This window comes from Notothenia rossii (assembly GCF_949606895.1).
Source record: "Notothenia rossii genome assembly, chromosome: 7".
NCBI classification, from domain to species: domain Eukaryota; kingdom Metazoa; phylum Chordata; class Actinopteri; order Perciformes; family Nototheniidae; genus Notothenia; species Notothenia rossii.
Window position 1 is genome coordinate 34,609,035 of NC_136905.1, and position 17,525 is coordinate 34,626,559.

Consider the following 17,525-nt stretch of genomic DNA (forward strand, 5'->3'; position numbering starts at 1 on the left):
GGGCTGCTTGTAAAAGTTTTAAGCCACTCAGGCAACGAGCTCCTGAGCCGGGGCTTGTGAACAACCTCCTGGCGTGCCTCCTTCAAAGCAGCCTCTTTAGCCCGTCTGGATGAGGCTGCCAACCAAGTATAAAAAATGTACTCTAGGCGGGCGTACTTGAGGTGATCCGCTTGTTGAGCCAACGACAAAGAAACTGCTGAGTCCATTACTGGACCATTACTGGTCGGTTCATTCTGTCAGGGTGCGTGGAAAAGGTAGGACCCAAATGCAGTATTAACAAAAAGCGAGCTTTAATTTACAAAAAAGCCGATGACAAAATAAAACAAGAGACAAACTTAGCATTACCAAAACAGGGGTGCACGAGTAAATAATCCAGGACCAAAACTTCAAGGACAAACATAGAGCGTGACATGAAGGGAGAGAAAAACAATGGCCGTGTCTCAATTCAGGGGTTGCACCGTTCGGAGTACGCAGCCTACGCGGTCCACGGAGGACCCAGCCCACGTAGACCGGGTAGGCTGGACCGAGCGGCCTACGAAATGAGAAGGTCTAGCTTACGGAGGGCTTCGTATTCACGTCACGTGATATGCGCTGTTCGGTTGCGCTGCTCCAGCAGCCTTCTAGCAAATTAGCTTACAAGCTAACTCAGCTGAAAAGGATCCAGAAACGTTACTTTTACATTTTTTTGGAGATCACCATCGGCGATGAATTAAAGAGGACCATGGCCAGGTAAATAAGATGAAGCTGTTCCTTTAGCGCCCAGTAATGTTACATTAGTAAGTTAATAAGTAAATTATATATAGCTGATGTAATTTAATCATATTATTTCATATTTAAAATAAGTCTTAATTTTTCTGTACTAATAAAACAATGTTCTTTTAAATGACCAAAATCATGTTGTATAGATTGATTGTTAACAATAATAGTGTTCTAATCTTAATAGCTGTGATTATAACTATATTATTATATGTGATTTATATTCTCCTTCTTCCCCTAAACCTGCCCAGATGATGTCCCACTGTCCCCAGGTCAGCCCCTCCAGGTCCAGCAGCAACGTGAACCCCCCCGCTCTGCTGAAATACACAATTAAACATTTTCTATGACCTATCAAGTTTAATGACCTAGAGATACCCTATTATTCCACTGCTTACGTAAACATGTTGTAAATGAAATAAACAAAGTGTTTAACAATTACAATGTAATATTGTATTTTGATCTTATCACAAAGTAGAGGTAAGAATATATCCATCCTCTCTCTGCAGCTTCATGTCTTCTATTGTTATAACTTTCATCATTGAGACAGAGGAAATCAATCATGTTATTTAACATCACCAGCAGTAACACAAATATCAAAAAAGCAAAAGTGTGTTTATGGAGTTGTTTATTTGTATTATATATGCAGCAATTATAGAGAAGCAGCTGTTTAGGGAATCGGACAGACTCAAGCTATAATCGTTAAATATCTATTAAAAGAAAGGACACGTACAAAATCAAATTCTGAAACTAAGACACAAGTCTGTAGGACGTCAGTAAGCAGAGGTCTGGGTGGAGGATGTTCCTGATCGCCGTTTTGCTTTCTTCAGCACCTCGGGGTGTCCAGGTGGATGGCAGCTCTGTCCTGATGATCCGCTGGGGTTAGGGGTCCTTCTCCAGCACCTCGGGGGGTCCAGGTGGATGGCAGCTCTGTTCTGATGATCTGCTGTGCACTTTTCAGATTAGGGATCCTTCTCCAGCAGATCCATTTCTCCAGAATTGTCCTAATTACAGAGAAAAACAAGAGAAAAAGAAAAAAGTGAATTAATCATATTAAACACAGGGTTGCAAAAGTATTATTGCAAAATGTAACTCAGCATTTCAGACAAACAATCCGTAAAGGATCATTTAAAAATGATGTAGCCTACTGTTCTGGTTTTTAAAAAACTAAAGAGATTAAATTACACCTGCATCCCTTTGACAGCACAAACTAACACCAAGCTAAAGGATGCTGTCTATTTGTGATTGTCTTATTATTATGGGATTAGGATAAATTAAATACAATTTAACCTAAATAAAAGATTATCAAATCTGGTGGAAATATTTAAAATATGCTTTTCCTTTAGCCCTACCTCAAAGCAGTATGAGCTGAATAAAAAGGTTGTAATGTTGTCCCAAAGTTTAATAAACAGTAAAAAATTGCAAACTGTCAGAGAAATAAATAAAGCAAACAGCAGCTACACTTCAGGGTAGCATTTTATAAATCCCACCGTAGGCCTACTGTAGGCTATGCCGGTCTAAATGTTTTCACTTTGGTCTATGTATGTAATATAAAGTATAACTTATCTATAACAGAGCCAAGATCTCTGTATGACTTTAGTAAACTTCTGAATTGAATTAAAAATAAGTGTAAACAACAGTGTAGTACGTCCAGCTAGCTAGTTAGCGTCACATATTTATCCGTATTATTTAACAAAAATGTAAGTTGTAATGCCCCTTGGGTTTGACGTGTGTGACGTTAGTTAATTTAAAGTAAGTTAAAACCCAATACTCACATTTATTAGTGATTCCTCCGCTCGCTGCTGCTTTTAAATCCACTCTGCTGGGGAGACGGGAAGCCATTTCACTTGAAAAAAACTCCCTCTTCCCTGCGCGCATTGCACCCTGGGATATGGTAGGCCGCGGAGTGTACATCAGATGTATCCGTCAAATTGGGGAAAAGTAGGCTGCATTCGTGGGCCGCATTCGGAGGAGTCTCGTCTTTTTTTTTTATTGGGACAGCCTTCTTTCGGCGGAAGTGACGTAACCCCTGAATTGAGACACAGCCAATGAACCGACACCGAACACAGGAAGAGACAAGATTAAATACAGGGAGGGGTAATCACGAGACGAGAAACAGCCAGGCAGGGAAGGAGAAACACAAGGGCAATAATATAATAATAATAATAATAATATATGGTGTTAGCAAACAATAGCTCTAGCTAATGCTATCTGTGCTAACCGTAGCCCTTCAGGGTTCAATAAAAGCATGGGTTGTCGAACATAAATGTAAGGATAAAATAGGCTTGTTTGTTAGAAGTGAGCTGTACAATAGATAGTGACACAACGCTTTCAAGCAGAGAACAGAGCGTGAGCAAAACACTTACCATCCTGCATGGCCGTTGCCGAGTCCAGGCGTCCGTTGCGCCGTCAAGTTACCGCTGTATTTTTTCATCCACAACGAGGTGGATTAACGTTTGTATCTCGTCAAACGACCACCGCGTGTTTTTGTTGTTGCTGCCATTTCTTTATGGGTTTGTTGACGGTAGCTCGTCTGTTTTAAAAATGGTGCTTGACTCGCCCAAGAATTGTGACGATTCTCTCTGACCAATTAGCAGTCGGGAGTGTTTACGTCACTAGTTTAGCATATTCAGCTCGGTTGTTGGCTCGGTAAGAACCTCGATTTTGGAGGGCCAGAAAAAAAGTGAAAACGTACCCGTGAGCCGGTACTACCCCTTGTGGAAAAACACAAAAAAACGGGCCGGGCCGCACTAAACCGTTCTATGTGCTGCAGTGGAAAAGCGCCATTAGAGGACCCATATAATCCTGCAGCTGCTGACTCCACTGTAGTCTCATTGATGGTGATGAGGAGGGCTTCTCCCTGTCGCTACCTATGTTTTGCTGACATTGACCTGGAGGTTGTTGACTTGGCACCCAGATGTCGGGGCTCTGACCTCCCCTCTCTACGCCGTCTTGTCGTGGTCAGGCCGATGACATTGGTGTCATCAGCAAAGTTAATGATGCTGTTGGAGCTGTGTTTTGGTTTAATTAGTGTTGACAATGTTAATTTAGACCAGGGGTAGGCAACCCCTGGCACGCGTGCCCAGCATTGGCACACTAGGAATAAGTGTGCAAAAATATTTCAATTGTATTTTCGGATCCTGAACGAGACCGCCCCCAGGGCGCGTCTCCCCGTTACCTGCAGAAGGAAGCCATGCACGCAACGCAGCCCCGCTCTCTTTATCTCCAGGCGACTTTCTGCCGCTTTCCTCCGTGGTGCAGTGCTGATCGTTTCACCACGGAGGAAAGCACTTCACTAATTGCAGTACCCATAAGGAGCTGCACAAATGCCGCAGTTTTTGCGTGGCTGTGTATTTAGTTGAAAGCCCAGTGGCGATCTGCTCATCTCTCATCGAAATAATATGCTACAAAGGGGCGGACTGGCCATCTGTGTGTTGAACTTTCCTGTCGGCTCCCAGACCGTAGTCGAGGAGGGCAGAAGCAACAAGCTTCAGGTTCAATAACCCACTTTATCTTAAATGACTGGAGAGAGGCGAGCTCTTCTTGTGAGGCCGTTGCATTTATTTAGCTGTTCTTCTGTTTCACAAAATACATCACAGACCCAGTGGCGTTTTTTCTCCTGGAGGACAAGGGAAGCCAGGCTTCCCCTGTTTTTTCGGATTGTAGTTATAATTTTAATAAATAAATAAAAACACTTCGTTTAGTTTCGGAAATTCTTTGTTATGTGCTGCTGCCGGCCCGTCTCTCCCCCATTCTCATTGAGTATTTTACAAAGAGTGAAACAGCGCCCCTCTAGATGTTAGGGTGAAACAGTAGATTGCACTCTCTGTTGCGAGAGGAGGCCAGCCGAAATTTGCTTCCCTTGGTGAAAAAAAATGGAGGGATTGACCAATCAGATGAGGCTCACGTCATGTCCCTGCCAACCTGTGATTGGTCAGGGCCATGCCAAGGGAAGCCAGAGGCGGCTGGCTTCCCTTGCCTCACAATCCAATCAAATCGCATCAACTTAGTGGTGCAGTGACGCGTCCCAAAAAGTGGAAGTAAGCTGCGCTTGGTTTCCCTCGACAATATAGCAATGGGATTTCTCCATAGGATTTTAGAAAATAGCTCGAAAAAAAGGTAAGTGGAAAACGAACCTGTTAGGTAAATGCACGTTTTGTTCAGTCGGATAATATCCACATGTCTACCCTACTTTTATAATTTTCGAATCATAAATCTAATCGATAGAAGATAGATATTGTCACTGCACCACTCTCACCGCCGTTAGAAAGTAGCAAACAACTGAAGCAAGTGCAATTATGGAGGGTGGAGATTTGGAGTATTTAATCAAAAATAATTGTACTAAACTTCCGCTGCAGCAGCAACAACAAATACATTCTGATGACAGGCCAATGCCCAAACTGTAGCTGTGTACAGTGAGGAACAAAGCAGCGAACCGGAGGTAAAACGTTAAAGGTCTCCTGATTTAGTTTGTAGGGATGTAACGATATACCGAATATCGCGGTATCGTGGTAAATAAACTTCCCAATACCGTCGTGAGACTGACAAAATCTACCGCGATTTTTAAAAAAAAGTTTTTTTTTTTTTTTTTTAAACCTTTATTTAACCAGGTGGTCCCATTGAGATCATCGATCTCTTTTTCAAGAGAGACCTGTCTAACATGGCAGCAAGTAGGTTACAACATGAAAATAAAACAACAGATAACACAAAAGGACATCGTATTTACAGGGCTACATTTACACACCTAGAGACATTGACAAGTACCAACCATATATTTATATCTCGTCATGTCAATAAGCCTGGCGTTAGACTTTTTCGCTGTCCGTCATTTCGACAGACAGGATCGTAAAATATCCGTCATAATCCCTTATTACCCGTCGGGTCTGAAAAGTTCACGATAGAGCATGCTCGTGAACTGTCAACGGGGGGGGGGGCGGTGTTATGCCGTGTGTGCATGCACCTCGCGGGACGCGCACAGCGTAAAGCAAGACCTCCCAGACATTGATCTGTACGGCAAAGTACGGTTTGGAAACTATATCATTTCCTTTTGGAGGGCATGCATAACACAGCATAATACCAGAGCCTGGCTGCGGGGAAACGTTGGGGCTGTTCCGAGTTTGTTCTAATCTGTCAAAATGACAGACTGCTTTCAGATTTTTCCTTCATTGTTAAATAAAATATTCGGTTAACGCGACCACTGGTGTCCCAGCAACATCAGTACCAAGCGAGAGAGTTTTTCCCAGAGCAGGGGATATTGTAAATGCCCAAACATCCCAGCTTATAAATACCTGGAAATGTGGACATTCTCATATGCCTAAAAACCTGTCTGATGATGCTGAGTGAGTGACTAGTGAGTTTGAGTTGAGTTACTTGAAAAACTAAAGTGAAACTTGATTTATTTTATTGCAGGGTCTGATTATTAAATGTTCTTGTTTATTTGTGAGATGCAGTGGCATAAAGAAAATGCTGACTTTGTTTGGTAGTAGGCTACTAGTAGGTACAAAAACACTGGTTTTCTTGTTCCAGTCTGTTACTGTCACTTTGTTTTTGACACTTTAAAATACTGCTATCCTACAAAAATGCTGTAAAAATCAGATTTATTATGTAATAAAAAAACATTTTCCGAGTAAAAAAATGTTTTATTGAAAAAAAAAAATCAGAATTTTTTTTCTTCTTCCCTTTATTATTCAATATCGCGATAAATACCGTACCGTGGACTTGTTATCGCGATATTATCGTGCCGTGAGTTTTTGGTATCGTTACATCCCTATTAGTTTGTGAATGAATGCTTATTAGAGTTTCGGCTGGAGAGTACGTGCAGACCTGTCGGTCAGATAACAGGCGTGTGTAAGTCCTGCATCTGTATGATACAAATGTGTGTAAAATGATACCGGGCACTGTAATCACTCATCTGGTTACGTTATTACATTGACCACCACACCCCCCCAAAAGAAAGGACGTATTATTGGCTTCCCCTAATTTTTTCCCCACGCCACGCTACTGCACAGACCTCTGTTTTTCTGCTTCCTCGTTTCACTTCCAGAAACATACACACGTTCCCTCACTGTCGCTCTACCATCCAGAAACACACATGAACAAGCCACACCCCTCTCTCTCTCTCTCTTAAAGGGACAGCGATCTCATCTCACTCTGCATGACCCTAATCAGGGGCGGCGCCAGGGGGGAGCTGAAGCACCCCCCAGGATTGCCAAAGCACCCCCTAAGCATCCATCCATCCATCCATCTTCTCCCGCTTATCCGTGGTCGGGTCGCGGAGGTAGCAGTTCCAGCAGAGAGCCCCAAACTTTATTTTCCCTGGCCACATCAACCAGCTCTGACTGGGGGATCCCAAGGCGCTCCCAGGCCAGCGAAGAGATATAATCCCTCCATCTGGTTCTAGGTCTACCCCTTGGTCTCTTCCCAGCTGGACGTGCCTGGAACACCTCCCTAGGGAGGCGCCCAGGTGGCATCCTAACTAGGTGCCCGAACCACCTCAACTGGCTCCTTTCGACGTGAAGGAGGAGCGGTTCAACTCCGAGTCCCTCCCGGATGACCGAACTTCTCACCTTATCCCTAAGGGAGACACCAGCCACCCTGCGTAGAAAACCCATCTCGGCCGCTTGTACCCGCGATCTCGTTCTTTCGGTCATGACCCATCCTTCATGACCATAGGTGAGGGTAGGAACGAAAATGGCCCGGTAGACAGAGAGCTTTGCCTTCTGGCTCAGCTCACTTTTCGCCACAACGGTGCGGTAAAGTGACTGCAGTACCGCTCCCGCTGCTCCGATTCTCCGACCCATCTTACGCTCCATTGTTCCCTCACTCGAGAACAACACCCCGAGATACTTGAACTCCTTCACTTGGGGTAAGGACTCATTCCCTACTTGGAGTGGACAGTCCATCGGTTTCCTGCTGAGAACCATGACCTCAGATTTGGAGGTGCTGATCCTCATCCCAGCCGCTTCACACTCGGTTGCGAACCGATCCAGTGAGTGCTGAAGGTCGCAAACCGAGGAAGCCATTAGAACCAAATCATCTGCAAAAAGCAGTGGTGCAATCCTTAGTCCACCGAACTGCAGACCCCCTCCCCCACGACTACGCCTCGAAATCCGATCCATGTATATTACAAACAGGATTGGTGACAAAGCGCAGCCCTGGCGGAGGCCAACCCTCACCTGAAATGGGTCCGACTTACTGCCGAGAACCCGGACACAGCTCTCGCTTTGGGAGTACAGAGATTGGATGGCCCTGAGTAGAGACCCCCTCACCCCATACTCCCGCAGCACCTCCCACAGTGACTCCCTGGGAACCTGGTCATACGCCTTCTCCAAGTCTACAAAACACATGTAGACTGGATAAGCGTACTCCCAGGCCCCCTCCAGGATCCTTGCGAGAGTAAAAAGCTGATCCGTCGTTCCACGACCAGGACGGAATCCGCATTGTTCCTCCTCAATCTGAGGTTCGACAATCGGCCTGACCCTCCTTTCGAGTACCTTAGAGTCAACTTTCCCGGGGAGGCTGAGTAGTGTGATGCCTCTGTAATTGGCACACACCCTCTGATCCCCCTTTTTAAAAGGGGGAACCACCACCCCGGTCTGCCACTCCTTCGGAACTGTTTCCGACTTCCACGCAACGTTGATGAGAGTCAACCATGACAGTCCCTCAACACCCAGAGCCTTCAGCATTTCTGGGCAGATCTCATCCACCCCCGGGGCTTTGCCACTGTGAAGTTGTTTGACGACCTCAGTGACCTCCCCCCGGGAGATTGGTGTCGATCCCCCGCCATACTCCAGCTCTGCCTCTAACATAGAGGGCGGAGTTGTCGGGTTCAGGAGTTCCTCAAAGTGCTCCTTCCAACGCCCTAACACTCCATCAGTTGAGGTCAACAACTTACTGTACACAGCTTGGATGGTTCCCTGCTTCCCCCTCCTGAGGTGTCGGACAGTTTTCCAGAACAACTTTGGTGCCGCCCGAAAGTCCTTTTCCATGTCTTCTCCGAACTTCTCCCACACCCGCTGCTTTGCCTCGGCCACGGCTGACGCTGCTGCCCTTCGGGCCTGTCGGTACCTTGCACCTGCCTCGGGAGTCCCCCGGGATAACAAATCCCTGAAGGCGTCCTTCTTCAGTCGGACGGCTTCCCTGACCACTGGTGTCCACCAGGAGGTTCGAGGGTTACCGCCCCTTGAGGCACCTAGGACCTTGAGACCACAGCTCCCCGCCACGGCTTCGGCAATAGAGGCTTTGAACACCGACCACTCTGGTTCAATATCCCCAACCTCCACAGGAATGCCCGGAAAGCTCCGCCGGAGGTGTGAGTTGAAGGCCTCCTGAACTTGGGCCTCCTCCAGACGTTCCCAGTTCACCCGAACTACACGTTTGGGCTTACCAGGTCTATCCAGAGGCTTCCCCCGCCACTCGACCCAACTCACCACCAGATGGTGATCAGTTGACAACTCCGCCCCTCTCTTTACCCGAGTGTCCAAAACATACGGCCTCAGGTCCGATGATACAATAACGAAATCGATCATGGACCTTCTGCCTAGGGTGCTCTGGTACCACGTACACTTATGAGCATCCTTATGTTCGAACATGGTGTTTGTTAATGCCAATCCATGACTAGCACAGAAGTCCAGTAACAAACCACCACTCCGATTGAGATCAGGGGGGCCGTTCCTCCCAATCACTCCCCTCCAAGTGTCTTCATCATTGCCCACATGTGCGTTGAAGTCTCCCAGCAAGATTAAAGAGTCCCCTTCAGGAGCCCCATACAGGACTCTTTCCAGGGTCTCCAAGAAGGCCGTATACTCTGAACTGCTGTTGGGTGCATAAGCACACACAACAGTCAGAGTTTTCCCCCCCATAACCCGCAGGCGTAGGGAGGCAACCCTCTCGTCCACTGGGGTAGACTCCAACAATGAAGCACCCAACCGGGGACTTGTGAGTATCCCCACACCCGCCCGGCGCCTCACACCTTGAGCAACTCCGGAGAAGAATAGAGTCCAACCCCTATCCAGAAGTAAGGTTCCAGAGCCGACGCTGTGCGTAGAGGTGAGCCCAACCAGATCCAACTGGTAACACTCCACCTCCCGCACAAGCTCCGACTCCTTCCCCCCCAGAGAGGTGATGTTCCACGTCCCCAAAGCCAGCTTCTGTTGCCCGGGTCTGGTCCGTCGAGACCCTCTGCCTTCACTGCCACCCTTCTGGCAGCGCACCCGACCCCATCGCTGTTTCCCGTAGGTGGTGGGCCCGCGGGACGGAGAAGCGGAGGTGTTGCCCACGTCGCCTTTTCGGGCTGTGCCCGGCCGGGCTCCGTGGCAAGCCCGGCCACCAGACACTCGTCGACGAGTCCTCCTTCTGGGCCTGGCTCTAGAAGGGGACCCGGGCTTCCTCCGGGCCGGGTATCCTCACTTCGTGTGTCGTCTTTCATGAGGTCTTGTGAACCAATCTTAGTCTGGCCCCTTGCCTGAGACCAATTTGCCATGGGAGACCCTACCAGGAACACAAGGTTCCAGTCAACATAGCCCCCAGGTTCATCAGGGCACACAAACCTCTCTACCACGGTAAGGTGCTGGTTCTTCAGAGAACTAAGCAACCCCAAGAAATATGTTTTTTTTTTTTTTTAATTAAATTAAATTAAATTAGAAAAATTATTGATTACTTCAATGCAAATGTGAAACAAACAAATGTTTGACCAAAAACATAAAGCCAAAACAGGTGATTAGGCCAATGGCCAGCACCCATTAGATTTTTGACCTACCCGTAGGCTAAATTACTTTGTGACACTTGAGTGACTTCCTGTTAGCTGGAGCGCCAAATTATTTGCTAACAGCAAAGTGACAAATGGATCGTTTTTTAGTCCTTAAACGTCCACGTGTGGACACTCAATCAAAACCACCTGAAAGCGAGAGGGATTCTGCACATAATAGGCCTCGTGAGTACAAGGAGCTTACTTCTGGCTCTCTGTGTTTCCTTCAAGCTCTGCTCTGTGTGTTGTGTGGGACGAGCCATTTTGTGTGCGTGCGCGAGCACCGGTGGGTCTCTACCATGGTCTCTACCGGAGATCGTTGTGGTTAGCATCTGGTGCTAGCTAGCCAAGCTAACGGATATAAGGAGCTTTTTCAACAACAAAGTGGAGGGAGAACTCTCTCCTGTCAGACTGAGAGTCTCAGATAACCTCAGCTCAGGTGAAGTAAAGGACTCTCAGTGTTTAGATAGTTAACTTTAGTCTAGTTATCTCAGTGGGTCCCAAACGTTTTGTTTTAAAAGAGGAGTGATTTGTAAAATATCTATAAAGAAATAGTAAATCTGTTTACAGTTCTGTTTCATATGTATGTTGAGAGATGTATCCATAGATCTCTTCATTTTGCTCTCAAAGTGCACCAGATTGATGCTTTTAACTTCAATATTTAAAAAAAAATCTTCGGGAGCATTTCAAAATGCAAGAGGGGGGGCTGGGGGGGTGCTAGTTGATCGCCGGAGCTGTTAGATTAACATTAACATGCTTATATTGTAGTTCTAAATGCAATGCCTTATGGCCTGTAGCACCATCCTTGATGGAGCATATGTGTGGGCAGGAAAGGAGTAAGCAGAGAGTAGAGTAGTTGTCGATTTTTTCTGTGACTATCTGCCTCACCCTCTCAGACTTTCAGTTGCGCGCGCTACTAAAGAGACGTGTTACCATGGAAACCAAACAATGGTGTAGCTGTATTAAAGTCCGAGTGGAAACAGTCCTGAGTAAATCTGATTTTGTGAGAAATCGGGAGAAATGCGGGAGAAATATGACCCCGGGAGGAAACCAGGAGAGGACAATGAAATCGGGAGTCTCCCGCGAAAATCGGGAGGGTTGACAAGTATGAGTTGCAGTAGAAAATTCAACTGTAGCGCTGGTGCATTAATGGAAAACCCTTAAAGTTTGAGCACCCTCTATGAAACGTCAAGGTACCCCACAGCACCCCCTAGAGAAAATCTCTGGTGCCGCCACTGACCCTAATATCATAACATGTGTACTCTGGAGAATCACAGAACGGACGATCCTCCTTATTATTATGCCGTTTAAACCAATTATTTAAATGTGTTTGTTAAATTCGGCATCATAAGTCGCACTGACACGTCCACACACTGCTTTCCCCGCAGCGAGGCTCCCCCGCCCTCCTACTGATAGTTCACAAGCGTCAAGCTCCTCAACCCCCCCCCCCCCCCTTGATAATTGTCGATCGTTGGCACGCTGATAACAATTTCTTTTTTAAATATCACTTCATATCAAAAAGGTTGCCGACCCCTGAGTTAGACCTTTTAAATACTGTAATATTAGAACAAATCTGTAAGGCTTTTAATAACTGTTATTACCTTGTCATCCATTTTTCACTTGCCAAGCACAGATAATACTCTTGAAACCCACAAATATGGTTGAACCTGCTCCAAACTGTAAGAATAAAAGGTTGCTGTTGCTAGTGTTATTCCTGTGAAGCCAGACTGTTTACATACAAGAGCCAGAAAGTGTGTGTGTGTGTGTGCGTGTGTGTGCGTGTGTGTGTGTGTGTGTGTGTGTGTGTGTGTGTGTGTGTGTGTGTGGGTGGGTGGATGTGTGTGCGTGTGTGTGTCTGTAATCTGTTAACCTGCTGGTGTGTCTCTGCTTCATTGTCAGCTACAGTAGCTAGAATAAAAGTCTCACGCCTGGGAAAAAGCAGGGAGCACACACACACACACACACACACACACACACACACACACACACACACACACACACACACACACACACACGCGCTCACTTCCTAAAAACCTTCATGATGTTATGTTTTTTTTATTGTTTCACCCCTGAGGTCTGCTCTGTGAGATGAAACAGTGATTGGACAGTATTCGTGCATTTCACTTTGTGGGAATGAAAAATGTTGCCTATAGTCAAATCTTTTTGGCTCCTTTTTTAAACAATAACTCCCATTTAACTTGGTTTTATAAATGTGCTGCAACCTTTAAAATCCGTAATCAATCCTTGTATCTACCGTCCAATTGTTTTTCTTTATTAAACACGTAAACGGAAGAGCGTCTGATTGGCCTTTTTGCTTTTTGCTTTTTACCTTACCAAATTGTCTAATGGTCCTTGGAGTGAGGGGCGGGGCCAAACTCACGGAAGTGATTTCAAAACAAAAGCACTCGTTTGCTTAAATCACACTTTGAATCACTACAGTATCCTGCTGAAGGAACGGTGATTATTATAAACAAGGGGAATTTAGCGATCACCATGAAAACGGCCAAGACACATATTGAGCCCAGAGAATGGATGTTATTAAGGGCTGTAAATATAATAAGCCTATGTCTAAAATGGTTGTTGTTAGGAGATTTAAACTATACAGCGGTTCTCCACTGCGGTCACTCAGCCGTCTCTCGAGTTTGCTTTTTCAATTCAGCTGCTCTTCATTTTTTGTCCTGCTATATTTGATGATCGATACAAATATTTGTTACCACAAGTTCTTAATAAAACTGACACTGTTGGACTCGGTACTAGTTTGACTTCTACCAGAAATAAAATGAAGTACTTTTACTGTGTACTTTGTGAGCAATCCTCTGTCATAGTCCCCTCCATAATGCATGTTTTTCTGCTATATTTGATGAATGATAAAAATATAATTTTACCATTAGTTCTTAATGAAATTGATACTGTTTGACTTTGGATTAGTTAGCCTACTACTTACAATACATTGAAGTACTTTTACTGTGTATTTTTTGAGAAATACTCTGTCAAAGTCCCCTGCTTAGAACAAAATCAAGCCACTTCTGCTAAGTTTGATGAGGGAATTCTTTTTTGTTGCCATTAGTTCTTCGTGAGATTGATCCTGTTGGACTCAGTAGTGAAACTACCCCCACAAGTACTATGAAGTACTTACTGTGTACTGTTCCAGTACTCCTCTGTCAATGTCCCCTCCTGAGAACAAGAATGCATGTTTCTCTGCTATTTTTGAATAAGTGTTAAAAAAAACTTTCTTCATGAGACTGATATTGTTGGACAGAGTATTTTAAGAGGATGGTAGACTGCACACTGACACACTCTGTCACTCTGGTTGGCCTCTTATGATGCTGCTGTGTGTAAATATATGATTATTTCTCAGCCGCTAGTTCGTTCCTCGCAGATTCTTCAGTCTCATCAGCCTCATCCTTCCATCAGTCCCTGTTAACGCCTCCAGCACACTTCCAGTATCTGACTCCATAAGATATTGTGCTGATGCTGTATACAAGGGTGATGCTAGGACTGACTTAGGGAAGAAAGCTTTTAGATGCGCAGCTCCACTAACTTGGAACAGTCTGCAAAAGGAATGGAAACTGAGCAATTTGGCTCCACTAAATGTTTTTAAAGCACGGATAGACGCTATCCAATCGGAAACTGTTGGAACCTATAAATGTCACTAGCTATGTAAACTGTAGTCACTGTAAATATGCTGTATGATGTCCTTTTTGTTTTTCTGTTGTTTTATGTTTTATATGCAGTGGCGTTTCTATATGTAAAAAAGTGGTGGGGCACAGAATACTTAGATGTCTATATATAAGCTTCTGCAGTGAGGTTCATGGCTGCTGGGGCACTGGCACTGACTCTTCAGGCTTACAAATAAAATATTTTGACCTAAATCCAAATATAATATTACTTTCAAAAAAAAATGTGTCTGATGCTTCGATTAATTTTAAACAGACAGTTCAACAAAAGGATACCCAAAAAATGTAATTTTATCATTTAAATATTGAATTGTTCTCTCTTAGTAAGATCCCATTTTCAATAGAATTGCGGTCTTACCTTGACTTGAAGATGAAGTCCATTTGGCTATCCTTCTGGACAAAAATCTCTATTACTTGTTTGTAAAAGTCCTCCTTATCTTCTTGTAGTTTCAAAAGTCTATCATAAATCTAATCGATAGATTTATGATTCGAAAAGTATAAAAGTAGGGTAGACATGTGGATATTATACGGCTGAACAAAACGTGCATTTATCTAACAGGTACGTTTCCCACAGATCTTATTTTGAGCTATTTTCTAAAATCCTATGGAGAAATCTCATTGCTATGTCACTATTTATTTAAACAAACCACTATCTGAGGATAATACAAGCAACCATAAAACGCCCTTTATCTAGAGAGCCATTGAAGCCCATGAAGAATTTATCCTTCCACAAATCTTTTCATCTGTTAATAAAGCTGCCACGTGTTTTCAAATTCCAGTTAAGGCACTATCTGTGAGAACATTACAAATATTCTTCATTTGCAGTATTTTATTTTAAAAGTGTTCAGACAGACTGCATCAATGATATGCTATATATCTATATAATATCAATATTGTTAACTTCAACCAAAGTCAATTTAAATAGCGGGTTAATTGCCATGCATTGATATAGTTTACGTTCAATTTAAACTATTTTAGGCAGAAAAACGTAGCCTATATTGACTAAAACTTTTTTACAATTTACTATAATTTAGATTTTTTGTGTGAGAAATCATTTCAAAAGTAAACATGCTCACAACATTATTCATTTATACCATACATATACTTATCATTTTTTGAAATTATGAATCAATTTATTTTATTGTATTTCCTTGAGGCTGGGGAAGATATCCAGCAGTTCAACATGCACATGTTCTAATACAAGTAAGTATATAATTATAACATGGAAAAGGAAATAAAATAAGTTTCATAGTAGGATGTGGATTTATTTTCTCTCACCTTGTAATTATATTGCATGTCACTTGTTAGACGCTTTTTTCCAAAGCGACTCAATACTGTGGGCAATCCCCACAGGAGCAATTTGGGGTGAATTGTCTCAGGGACACAACGACATGCTGACTGCAGTGGGATTCAAACTTGCTATCCTCTGATTCGAAGATCAGCGCACTAATCCACTGAGCCACAGTAAAAGTACTTTGTGGCAGCGGGGTGTGGTTTGGGCGCTGGCTGCTGGAGTGAAGGGAGTGGCTCGGCCGGAGGCCAGACAGCTGATCGGAATCAGGTAATCAGTGCGGGAAGAAAAGCATGTCGTAACCTGGTTCTGGTTTGTTATGCAGTAGGCGGGATCCTGGAAGGTCGCGAAAGGACCTGTGAAGTTTCCCACCCGGGCAACGTTTGAGACCCGCGCATATTGTTGTTTGGAGATAATAAACGCCTGTGGTCAACCAACCTGCTCTTTCCGTCCCTGTTTGAACCCTGTGTGAGCGGAGAGGCTCACAGTGGCACCTGAACAGGGACCTGATGTCGGAAGGAGAAACCCCGCTGGGTCAGGCCCTCCAACGTCTCGCTCACATGCAGGAGACCACCACAGCACTACAGCGACAGCAGAGCGAGGCTCTGCTCGGGATCGCCTCGAGCCAGCGCGAGGACCGGGCTCTCCTACGGGAGCTGCTGCAGCATCCGGCCGCTCGGGAGGCCGATCCCGCTACCAACCCGGCCCGACCGCCTTCAATTGCCCTCCAGAAATTGACGGCAGAGGATGATCCGGAGGCATACCTGGACATCTTTGAGGGCACAGCGGCGGCGTGCGGGTGGCCGGAGGAGGAGTGGGCAGCGCGGCTATTGCCTCTGCTATCTGGGAGTGCGCAGCTAGCCGCCCACAGCCTGCCAGCAGCCTCTCGGCATGTGTACCGGCATCTGAGAAAGGCCATCCTGGACCGGCTTGGCAGCACGCCAGAGGGACATCGCCGCCGGTTCCGGGCCCTCCCCTTCGAGGACGCTGACCGGCCCTTCTCCTACGCGCAGCGGCTCCTGGATGCAGCGAGCCGCTGGCTCCAGCCGGGGGTGCGCTCCGCTGAGGAAGTCGTCGGGCAGGTGGCGCTGGAGCAGTTAATCGCCGGCCTGCCATCTTCAACGGCGAATTGGGTCCAGTGCCATCGCCCCGCCAACCTGGAAGCAGCCGTCGTCCTTGCGGAGGACCACCTCTCGCTTCCCCAGCGGAGCATGAAAGAGGAGCCCCGACCACCATCTCAACGGGCAGACCCGTCCCAGCCCCGAGGAGGAGGTTTCCTGGAGCAGCTGCCCTTCCCTCCCCACCATCACACGGCCCCAACCCCGCAGCCCCGACACTTTCCCCCCTAGCTCTACCTTACCCTCCTGTTTTTATCTCTCCCCAGGGTCCGGCCTACGCTTCTGGTCGTCCGGCACCACGGGGGGCTCCTCAGACGTCAGGGCATGATTGCTGGCGGTGCGGGCAGCCCGGCCACTTCCGACGGGAGTGTCCTCTCATGGAGGTCGGACAGCTGGTTCGGGTTGCAGGACCGCCAGTTGCCGCCCCCGATTTGGAAGGGACGTACCGTATACCGGTATGTATACAGGGGGGTACACACCAGGCTCTGATGGACACGGGCTGTAATCAGACGATGATCCATCAGCACCTGGTTCGGCCTGGGGCATTGATTGAAGCATCGTGGGTGAAGGTGAGGTGTGTGCATGGGGATATTCACCAGTACCCGGAGGTGACGCTGGAAATTTCTTATAAGGGGAAAAAGCATAGAGTCAGGGCTGGAGTTAGCACTCGCCTTACGCACCCTCTGATTTTGGGAACGAATTGGCCGGGGTTTGCTAAGCTAGCGGGGGCTATGGGGGTGCGTTCACGGACGGCAGGGAAATGTGAGTTGTGTGCTGTGTTTAGTGGAGAGTCGGAGGCGGCTGACGACGTCGAGGGGGAAACGGACACGGAGGGGGCCGCGGAGGTCCCTCTGGACCCGCTGGTGTTTCCCGTGGAAGATTTCCCCCTCGAACAGTCGAGGGACGAGACCCTTCAGCACGCCTTCGGCCAGGTGGTGAGT

The 17,525-nt window shown here is 46.2% G+C and overlaps 1 long non-coding RNA gene across 1 annotated transcript; it reads right to left on the reverse strand.

The window, feature by feature from the left end:
- Positions 1-1,364: 1,364 nt before the first annotated feature.
- On the reverse strand, positions 1,365-2,776 carry LOC307047506. Its single transcript, XR_013810453.1, has 2 exons — positions 2,529-2,776; positions 1,365-1,757 (listed from the first exon to the last, which is right to left on the reverse strand). It is a non-coding gene; the product is annotated as an uncharacterized lncRNA (long non-coding RNA).
- Positions 2,777-17,525: the final 14,749 nt, after the last annotated feature.